Genomic DNA, 12010 nt, shown 5'->3' on the forward strand with positions numbered 1-12010 from the left:
AATAATAGTAGTAGTAGAAAGTGAGTATTATAAGTATATAAGTCACTTTAACATATATATTTTTTCTTTCATACAATTTTGGATATATCTGCAGTTCAGTTGTAGATTTATTTTATTAATCATCTTTAGAACTGAATATGATTTTTAAATCAGAAACATAATAATTTATTTAATAAGTTATTCTTAACCTTCTCCTGTATTCTGTTTATATTATGAATCTACTGGAATTTCTACAACTAATCCTTGTGTACCTTGATCTTTCGCTTGTTTTCCATTTCTAAGCCCATTTGTTTAAATTTCTTTGAAACTTCCGTAACCTTATATACAATATTATTACATTGACCCTCAGCCTTGCCCATTTTTTTCTGACTTTTAGCTTTTCTGTTAAAATATATTAACCTTGTTATTATTTGGCCATGAAGATGATTGGAGACATCCTGCTGTATGGGACATTGTTGATGAATGCTGGGGCAGTGCTCAACTTTAAGCTGAAAAAGAAGGACATGCAGGGCTTTGGGAAGGAGGTGTGGGAGCTCAGCACAGGTGACAACATTAGGGAATTCTTACTGAGCCTCAGATACTTTTGAATCTTCACCATCCTGTGAAATGTCTTCATGATGTGCTGCATGATTGTGCTGTTTGGCTCTTGAGTCCCAGATATGGAACCAGGAACTCAGGTTCTCAGATGCTGAGTCTCTGTTCCTCCATTCCTGATGACTTCAAGAATGCTTTCAACCAGAAAACTAATGACCTTCACAGGATGCCCAAGCTCTTGGTGTTGCAGTCTGCTTAGTCCCTAGTTCAGCTAGGTGCAACTTCTTGTCCCAAGACCAAGAAGAATAAGGCACATGGACAGCAAAGAATGAGTAGAGTAGGATTTATTAAGCAGAAGGAAAGCTCTCAGCAAAGAGAGGTGCCCTGAAAGCATGTTGCCAGAAATGGAGCTGAGTTCTTTTATATAGCAAAGACAAGGAATTCTTCTGTTGTTTCTGCCCAAATGGGAAGGGTAATGTTCCCACTTGGTATTGCATCTGCACATGGTTGGGGTTGGTCAGAGTGACTGAATATTGGTTATTATCCATGAATGGCTAAGCAAAACACATTAGGGGACTAAAACCACAATGCTAATATCATGTTAAGGACGTTATAATGAGTCAGGTCAAGTTAAGGACATTTAGGTCCATCTATTGCACCTGCTCCTAGGCCAGGACAGTCCCTTCTGAGCAAACACTTGGCATTAGAGAAAGTTCTTATACCAAATTTCTTTCCACTAGCTACAGGGGCTGTGCAGATGTGGTCTCACAGGTATTTTTCCACTCCCAAGTCCCTCCCTCTCTATCTGCCTAACTAGCCTTTAATTGCTTCTTCTTTCACTGGTGAGTTGAAAAATGTTCACCAAGATGTGCTAAGTCTCCCAGCCAACTCACAGTTTTCAAAGATATTTTCACTTTGGTGACTGAATTGGAATGCTATTTACTGAAGGGGTTTCAGGAGGGTTTATATAAGGGGCTGTGATAAAATGGCATTTCCCATAGATAAAAGAACTTGGCTAAATCATTTTGACATATTGGAATGCCTCTTCTACCAAGCATTCACAAGAAACCTGTTTCTGAATATTTCTTGGCTTATTTTTAAAAGCCATCCTTTTGGTAAGAATCATATAGATTTTTAAAACTGTTTTTTAATCCAGGGATCTGAGCAGAAAGGTTGGCTTTTAAGTTTAACACAGCCTCATTTTTGAACAATGTTTATAAGTCACAAGGACATTCAGTGTTACTTGCTGAAATTGACAGCATCTGGGGTCAACCAGAAGCCCTGTGACCAAATTCCTTTTTCATGCAAACAGGGCCCACTTTGCCACTCAGTGCAGCTGAAATTATCCCTAAGACTTTAAGAAGAGGGTCACCTGAAACAGGGACATCAGCCTTCCTGTTTAGACACTAAACTGTTAGCAAAAGGGAAGAGATAGTTCCAGGTGAAGTATTTCCACAGAAGAGAAGTCTAGAAAAATTGTGAGGGTTTTAGGATCAATTTTGTTTTGCTTTGCACCCTTTGTTAAATAAAATGACTTTGGGAGCCATTAAAAATACATATTAAAAATACGTGTGTGTGTGTGTATGTATGCATGTATATATATTAATATAGGCAAGAACTTTTTTTCTAGTTGCTCATTTTAGCCTTTTCATATTTTGCAAATGTTACATCATTTTATATAATAAGTGCTAATATATAATGACTAATTATGTTGCACCAAGCACTACTGTAAGTGCTTTAACCATGTTAAATTCCACATCACCTTGATTAGTTATCCAATCTTACAAGCTGGAAAACTGAAAAGAACAGGGTTAAGTAACATATTTAAGGTCTCACAGGCAATGAGCAATCCTTACTTCTAAGATTTCTACTTTCTCTTCTAGTTTCTTCTAATATATAGAAGAAAAAAGTATAAGAAAAAGAAAATTTCTACTTTGTTGATTTATATTGTCTCATCTTACTTGCTCGCTCATTTCCCTCTGTGTATTTTCTGGATATTACCAATCCCTTTATTTATTTACACATTTCAAATATTTATATTAAAGTTCTTTTCAAGTGACTTTAATATATCAAATCCCCAGACATAAATCCTTCCAGTTATTTAATTTATGGTTGTCTTTCTTAGCATTGCACTTTCTTATATGTCCATTAGCTATACATGCATGTGGTCTAGGAGTTCAAATTCCATGAGGTTAAATCCTCAATAGTCTCATGTGGTTCATGCCTTGTGGATGCCTTCCAGACCATGATTTTTTATGGTTGTTTTCTCTTCTTTCCTATTGGGTTCACCAATTCTTAAATAATTGAGAATTTTAAATGTATGGTTTCTTTACTATGTGGTTTGCACAAAGTTGAGCCCTGAAACTTTCTATCTAATGCTCAGGGTTTCCATTTTTTGTGACGTCATTTACTCTTACTTCCAGAATACAGTCTTAGACCAGTGTTTATATATGAGGATATCGTTTCCTAAAATCCAGTTTCAGACTGGGTTCTTTATTCTTACTACTGAATGTACATAGTCCTTTATTCTTCTTTTGTAGGTGTCTCATTCTCGACCTACAATTTATCTTATATGGTCATTATACTTTATGTGTTGTTTAGCTTTGATTCTTGGTTAGCAAAATTGATGTGAGATTTTTTTGTTATTGTTTTGTTTTCTTTTGTTTTTAGGACAGTTAGGGTCTTCCTTTCCAAGTCTGTGGGCTCAGATATACTTTTAATAGTTTAAATGCATGTACTCTAGCATTTTATATGATTTTGACAAGGAAAACTTTTTTAAAATTCTGTTCAGTACAATAATTTGATCCCATGTTACTTTGAAATTTAAATCAGTTACATAGTAAATATTCTCTAGGCACAGATCACCAAAATTTTCCTGAGTGAATGTCTGTGGTTTTGACCCTTTAACATTACTCTTTCTCCTGAAGAGAACAGATATATTTATTTTTAATGTAGGAATTTGAGGCTTTTTATTATTTCAACTCTAACAAGGAGCCAACTGTATCTTATGTGAGCAATGGGAAAGCAATATAGTTGCTCATGATTTTGCTGTTTCACGGAAATGTGAATATATGCTTCAAAATTTACTTTATTTTCCATTGGTTTGGATAGTAAGGAATCAGGCAGGATGTATTATCTGCAGAAAGAAACACATGAAATGAGTGGCTTTTAGTAAAATGTGGGTAGATAATGTTTATCAATCTGAAATTCTATGTGTATATCTATTGAGTAGTAGAGTTTCATTATGCCAGTCTGAATCTGGGCCTTAGACATCTAAAAACATATTTCCAGAAGTGTTATAATAGCAAAGAAAAAGAAAATTGAGCCAAGTTTAAAAATCTTTAATACTATTTATCTTTATGTCCATCAGCAATCTGCTAAATATATTACATGCAGAATTAAATAGAATTAGAATATTCTTAATGATCTATTTAATTAAGAACCTTTTAATAGAGCATAACGAAATGACAAGGTAGTGTATCCTATCTGAAATAATCTCAGAATACGGAGAGGCTTCTTCAGTAGCCAAAGGCTGACAATATTGTAAAGTTTCAGATTTCCAGGTCTCCAAAAAAAAAAAAAAAAAGTAAATTATTGTGTCACTTAGATTCAAGATAAAGTATTTCATTGCTAAGATTCTTCCTTAAAAAAAATTTGAAAAGGGACAACTGGAAAATATTCCTCCACAAATAATTATACTTCAAGAGGTCCCTGCATGAGTACTAAAGGAACTTTCTACGCTGGATTTATTTGCTTGTTCAATGTTAATGGCAGGTGTACTTAAAATGTAGAACTGGCTAATCATCAATATAATTTGACAAACACTTATTTAATAGGAACTCTGTCCCAGGAATCCTGATAAATTTTCTAATGAATAAGATGCAGTTCATGCTTTGGAAGAACTCCCACACTTACAGATGATATATATGTATAAGCAATTAACTTTAAAACAATGTGCTAACTGTTATAATAGCAGATTATACAAAGCCGAATAGAGCTACAAATTAAGTTGGCCTGTTTCAGGGGAATCAAGGTCTAAATAGTAAAGCATATCAAGATCACTTAAGGATGGAAGGGTTAAATTTTATTTATGACTCCAATATGTAATACTTTGTTGTAGGATTTGAAAAGGAGGCAGTGCTTTTTCTACTAGTGAAAATTACTCCCTGTGACCAAATTGCTTTTCTGAAACTGATAGAAGTATATTATATCACTCAGGCATATTGAAGACCCTCCCAAAAATAATCGACTGTGATTTCGCTTATTATCTCAATATGAGGGAAGCAGAAGCTGTGAGCAAAAAGTAGTCAAACACATGCAGAAAACCATAGAACCCTTGAATGCACCTGTCCCTGTAATTCATTTACTATTCAACTCTTATTATAGTAGTGTTTAATTAATTTCCCACTTCATTCAAGTATGTTCATATGCCAACTCATACATGAGAACTTCCTTGATCATTTCATCAAGAAAGAAGTGAAAGAACAACCTTCGTCACTCTTTATTTACTTTACTCTTCTTTCTTTTAGCACAACCTGACGTACTATATTTGTTTCATTGCTTGTTATTTGTCTTCTTCCTACCAGAATATACACTCCCTGAAGTTGGAAATTGTATTTGTTTTGTCTACTGATGTATTTCCAGTAACTTAAACAATGCCTTTATATGGTAGGAGCTCAATGTGCATTCACAGAATAACTGACTTAATTAATTGTATTATAAAGTACCTATTATATATTAGGTATTACGCTACAGTTGTGAAGTCAAAGATAGCTTTCTGATTTGTAAAATAATTTATTTAGAAAGAGAGACTCTAGGCCCAAACAAATAATTCGAATTTTGACTTACATGATAACTTATAAAAAAGATGTGTGCAATGTTCTTTGAGCATTCGGTGGGACAGATGACCACTAAGCCAGGGAAAATTGGGACTATACCCAAAGAACAATTTATACTGAGACTTGATTAATAAGGAAACCCAAAAAAAACACATGCTTATGAAATAAAAAGCTTAATGCAGAGAAGGACTTTCCCAGAAGACAAAAGTGAAATCCCATCCCTGCTAGAAGTGAATTCCATTCCAATCCAATTTTAATTTAGCCTCCCTATCTCACCTATGTGTGTGGGGATGAGAAGCCATGAATTCTATGGGAAAGGGCTCAAAGGCATTAACTGGAGACCCTAGAAAACACTTGTTGCAGTCACAGAAAGAACTAGAAGATAAGGACAACAAACCTCTTCTCCTGCAAGAGGAATTGTCAGACAAAGGCCAACAGTGCACTCCAATAATTTAGACTTAGAAGATTGGAGAATACCCCTCCCCTACATTCTAACACCAGGCTAGTAATCCTCCAATGGACAGTGGAGGTCAGTTAAGAAAGCTGCAAGAGACAAACTTTCTCTGAGGGACAACAAAAAGGGAAGTTCCAAAGCTAATAAAGGAATCAAAAACATGGTCACTGGGATATTAGAAATCTCTAGAACACAGAGCTACAAAAAAATACGTCAAACAAAACCCACTTGTAGCCAGATCAATATAAATCCTCACACAAAAGTCCTATTTTCCAAAGAAAAAGAGAAAATCTTAAAGTCTTTCAGCAGGAGGGTGGGTGACTTCTTATCTACTCAAGAATAAGAATTAAAGAAGACTTATTGTAACAAATTCTGCAAACAAGAAGACAGTGGAGTAAAATCTTTAAGTCTTGGGGAAAAAAATCTGCAAACCTAAATTTCTATATACAAGGAAAATATTGTATTTTGGAAACATTGAAAACATCCATCGAATACCACATGCACCCACCTAAAACGTTCAGATATCATATATCAACCTTTAAAATATAGAAGTGAATTAAAGACTTTCTTCAGAAAACAAAATAGATAACTTATTATCGTAACTGCCAGCTGACCAGTCTCAAGAAAAATGCTGAAAGAACTCCTTCAGGAAAAAGAATGATATAGGTAAGACACATGGATTTACACTGAAAAAAGAAAGGGCATGAGAAAAGTTATAAAATAAGGTAAATATTTTATATTAATTTTTCTTATTTCAAATGATCTAAAAGATAACTGTTTCAATAGTACTATTTTAATCTAAATTTCTATGTTTTAAAATTACATGTGTTATGTAAATAATATACCAACGTATTGGATAGTTAAAGGCTATATAAAAGTGAAATAAATTACAACAATGTGGCAGGAGATGGGAGAGAGGATCTTGGAGTATTTTACTATAACGTACTTACATTACAAATGAGCATTAGAGTGCTATTTTAGGGAGGATTTCAACAACAGTCTACATTATAAATCTTAGAGCACAATCTAATTTTCTAAATGTACATAAGTTAATAGCTTACATAAAAGGAAAGCATAAAAATTCTCAATGAAAACAGAGAAGGCCAAAAAAGAAAAAAGAAACAAATGCAATAAACAGAATGGAGTCAGTAATATTTTAATATAAATATATTTTAAATAATTGTACATGTAAATGACAAACACAAGTTAAAAAGGAGAGATTGACAGATTGGATGAAAACAAGACCCAACTAAATGATGTCTACCAAATGATAATATTTGTGATAAATATTTAAAAAGCAGATAGGTTAAAAGTAAAGAGATGAGATAAGATAAAACATACTAACCATAATCAAAAGAAAGTTGGAGTAGCTATAATAACTTCACACAAAGCTGATTTCTGGTCAACAGAGACCATCAAGATTTAGGGAAAACATTACACAATGATAAAAGAATTAATTCTCCAAAAAGACATTACAATCCTAAACATATGTGTACTTACCAACTGCTTCAGCCATATTACCTGAGATGTGGTATCATGAAGCCAGACACAGATCGAGGGAGAAACTTGAAAAACTTTTACAGTTTCATAGTCTCCATGTCATAGCATAGTAGGTCACACAGAACCACTCAGGTTTCTTCAGAAGGAAACGGCAAGGCTGTATAAACAGGCTGAGGTTTGGCTCTTTTGAAAAATATCAGTAGGCGGCCGGGGGCGGTGGCTCACGCCTGTAATCTCAGCACTTTGGGAGGCCGAGGCGGGCGGATCACGAGGTCAGGAGATCCAGACCATCCTAACACAGTGAAACCCCGTCTCTACTAAAAATGCAAAAAATAGCCGGGCGTGGGGCGGGCGCCTGTAGTCCCAGCTACTCAGGAGGCTGAGGCAGGAGAATGGCGTGAACCCGGGAGGCGAAACTTGCAGTGATCTGAGATCCTCCACTGCACTCCAGCCTGGGCGACAGAGTGAGCGAGACTCCGTCTCAAAAAAAAAAAAAAAAAGAAAGAAAGAAAGAAAAAAAGAAAAATGTCAGTAGGCTGTGGAAAACAGAGGCTCTTCCTATATCTGGTACCTGGCCCTGGGGCAATTAGAGACTGTATAAAGTGACTCTGAGAGCCTGCGTGGTTGGGAGTGTGGACTAAGATACTCAAGAAGATGACTGACCGGACACTAGCCAGGTTCCTCAGAAATTGCTGACACGTTTTAAAAGACTGTATTACACCAGCAGAGTATCAAAAGACATGAGATTAAAAACTGATAAAAATAAAAGAATAGGCAAATCCAGAACTATAGTGGGAAATTTCAGTACTACGTAGCAATAACTGATGTATCAAGCACACAGAAAACCAGTAAGAATATAGATGATCTGAACAGTGTTATATATCAACTTAATTGACATTTACAGAACACTCCAAATTCAAGCAACAAAATAAAAACACATTTTTCTGAAGTTCACTCAGAATGTACACCACAATAGACTATGCTAAGGGGTATAAAACATAGCTTGATAAATGTAAAAAATAGATATCGCACAAAGTAATTTAAGACCACAATAGAATTAAACTTGAAATTAAAAAAGAAAGATAGATGAAAAATTTCCAAGTATTTGGAAACAATCCAGCACACCTGCAAACTACCCAAAATAAGATGTCTCAAGAGAATATAAGATTTATTTATAACTAATTAAAATTTAAAATATAACATCAAAATATTTAGAATGTTGCTAAATCAGTGCTAAAAAGTATATTTTTGTAGTGTTAAATGTCTATTTAAAAAATTGAAGAGCCTAAAATTAATAGCTTAAGCTTTCATCTTACGATACTGAAGAAAGATGAGTACCTTAAATTTAAAGCAAATAGAACCAAAGGGAAGAAAATTAATGCAGAAATCAATAAAATTGAAAATAATAAGAGCATAGAGAAAATTAGTAAGACACAATAGTGTTCTTTGAAAAAAAGATAAAAATAATAACCAATAAGTAAAAAGAAGAAAAAATTACTAACAGCACCTTTTTAAAAAGGTAATCATTATTACAGATCCCATAGCAATTAGTAAGATTATAAGAGAATACTTTGATCACCTCTATGTCTATAAATTTGATAGTTGAGATGAAATGGATCAATTTATTGGAAGAAACAAAGTACCAAAGCTCATTCAAGAAGGACAGATAACTTATTTAACCCTGTAACTTAGAGGTAGTAAGGACTGAATTAGTAAATACATTCCAAACACAGGACAAAACAATAGCAAGAGAACATCAGACCAAGATAGTTGTACTGGTGAATAGATGTTTAAGACGGAAAATATTTTAGAAAGAAATCAGAAATAAGAAAGAAATCATACCACCTCTACATTATCTTTTTCAAAACAATAGAAGTGGAGAGAACATTTCCCAACTTATGAGGCCAGCCTTACTTAAATGCCAAACCAGATAAAAACATTTCAAGAAAATTACAGACCAGTATTTTCGTGAACATAGGCACAAAGCTGTTTGAAAAAATAGGAGCAAATCAAAGAGCGATACATAGAAAGGATAATACATGATCAAATGTGGCTAATACTAAGAATCCAAGCCTTATTTAACACTCATTTAGTCAATGAATGCAATATATCATTACAAGAAAAATATAAAGGGTTTTCGGAAGGCTTAGATGGTTGAGGAAACAAGAAATGAAGACAAGTATCTGCTAAAGAAGAGGTATCTTAACAGACTTTCAGGGTCTCATTTGAAAGTCCTGAAGAACTACATTCTAGGAGAAATTGTAAGCTATAAATAGACTGATTTCACACCCCTATCAACCTAATCTTCAATGGGATTATTATGATCGTCCTATAACTCTAGCCTGTCTGCTAGAGCAAAGTCAATACTGGAGAAATATAACATTGTCCAAAGGCTTAAATGATCACTCCAGTTTCTCATGCACAATCTCTTCAAATAAAAATACTCTCTCTTAATTTTTTAAAGAAGTTTTGAAGAGAGATGGTAGCAAAGGGGGCATGATTTTCATTCTTCTTAAACCCTAACTCTAATAGACACACCAACAGTAGTAGCAAAACCAAATCCTCATGGGTAGCAGCTACAGCAAAACTGGATATTAAGATGATAAGTTGTATTCCAGGGAACTCCAAAATATATGTGGGTGAGGACAAATCACCAACTACTGTAAGAACTGCACATTATCAGCATCTGTGCAAAAAGAAGTAGAAGGAAACATCAGAGAACCCCATAATTTAAAAAATATGAATCAGAAAGGCCAGTGTACCAACTTGAAAATAGCAGCTGAAACTGGAAGACATTTTACATATGCCAGCAGCAGCTGAACATAAGCTCTCTGCGGAAGGTGTGAAGGAGCTGTAGCAACATGGAAAATCTAAACAACTATGACCAAAATTTTCTTCCAACAAAAAAACCCACCCATGAGAAGAAATAGCTGGGGATCTAATTCAACTTACCATAGAAACAATAAGGGCAAGAGTAGGTCCAGATAAAAGTCCAGAGACGGGCTAAAAAGAGCAACATCCTATGATCCAAAAATTACACTCCCAGGTACACATATGTTCACCAAAGGACAGGCAGTAAGATCTTCTTAGGAACAATATTTGGGCATAAGCCCAAGCTGGAAACTACCCAATTGCCCCTTCACCACAGGATAGATAAATAAAGTACGGCATAGTCATAATGGTCAGTTTATATAATTGATTACTTTATGGAATGATAGCGAGTAATTATATGAACACAGAGACATTCATGACAGCTTTCCTCATAATTGTCAAAAATGCAAATGATTAATATGGTATTGGTAAATATTTTTCTCTATTCATGAGATGGTAAATTATGACATTTTTTTGATTTTATAAAACTTTAGCACTAAAAAATTCTCATTATACATATGTGAAGTTAAATGGCAGGTTATAAAACACTATTAATTGCAATCCCAATTCTGTTGAAAATTGCTAATAAAAGAGATGATAAAATGAGAGAACAAGAAACTGAAACCATTGAACTCATAAAAAGTCAAAAATACTTCTCTCAAAGTTGTGAATGTTTAAGGATTTTCAAATTTCCAAATTTTTATTATTTTTGTAATCAGAAATAAAACTTGATGCATCAGTAAATATTGTGCAAAAAAACCTATTTTCCTTAGAGAATCTTAAACCCACAAATTTGTCTAGCTAATGAATTTCTATCCGTCAGTAGTTCTTTTATCTATGTTCTATGGTAAATTCCAGATACCCTCCATCTTTAAGGAAAAAGTGTGGGTTCCCATATCCTTGTGGCTCCTTTCTCTGTTTTGCTGTACCCAAAGAAGACATGGAAGCTTCTGAAAGCTTCCAACTAGAACACAGTGGGAAAGATTATATCAAAGATTATATTGACACATCAAACTTATCCAGATCAGAAATTTTGCCCACTGTCAAGCTTCACTAACAACATCAAAGAAACACAAAATAAGAGCGCAGGAAAAGCAGGGCGAGGGAGAGCCATTCCAAATGACTGCCTGGGTTCCACATGTCCTCACTGGACACCCTATCTGCTCCAGGGTAATAAATGAAAATAAGTTTTCACAGCAGGAAGATTTTAGGTAATGAAGTATATTATTTTCTACCATAAATAATTGCTTAGTTTATGTGACATTTTCAAGGAAGCCAGACATCATAAATCTATAGATTCTAAGAGTGTTTACCACAATTTATCCTAGATGAGAAATATTCCGTTACAAATATTCGACAGATAAGGACTCTCCTTCTAGAAAATATTAGGTCTAGTTTTTTGAAAGTAAATATCAGCATGTTTGCAAGAAAATTAAACAAGTTTATCTCCTTTTTTTCTTCTCTTTTATGAATGTCACCCAAGAATTAGTAGAAAAATGTGCATAACAGATCAAGTGTTTTAACTCCTCTTTCCACAAGTTAGTTTTTAGCTAATGCCTTTTCTCTCTCACTCTTGCAAACTATTGACCATGGATTAAAGTCATGGCTGTGTCTATGGCAATGAAGGCTTTTGCTTACCTACCTAAATTCAGAGCTTTCCTGGTCTCCTGCTGTTGTAGAGACTGGTACTATTGTTCTGGCTCTGTCTCATCCCAACTGTTACCTTTGTGGTCACCATTGCAGGTCTAATCTCAGATATGGCTACTGTTTACTTCAGGTGTCTGTGTTACAGCCTTTCATTTAGTGCTGTGAG

At 34.4% G+C, this 12010-nt stretch overlaps 1 pseudogene; it reads left to right on the forward strand.

The window, feature by feature from the left end:
* Positions 1-422: 422 nt before the first annotated feature.
* Positions 423-650, forward strand: LOC100428933 (small integral membrane protein 7 pseudogene; annotated as a pseudogene).
* The last annotated feature ends 11360 nt before the right edge of the window (positions 651-12010 follow it).

This window comes from Macaca mulatta, chromosome 13, assembly GCF_049350105.2.
Source record: "Macaca mulatta isolate MMU2019108-1 chromosome 13, T2T-MMU8v2.0, whole genome shotgun sequence".
Classification (NCBI taxonomy): Eukaryota; Metazoa; Chordata; class Mammalia; order Primates; family Cercopithecidae; genus Macaca; species Macaca mulatta.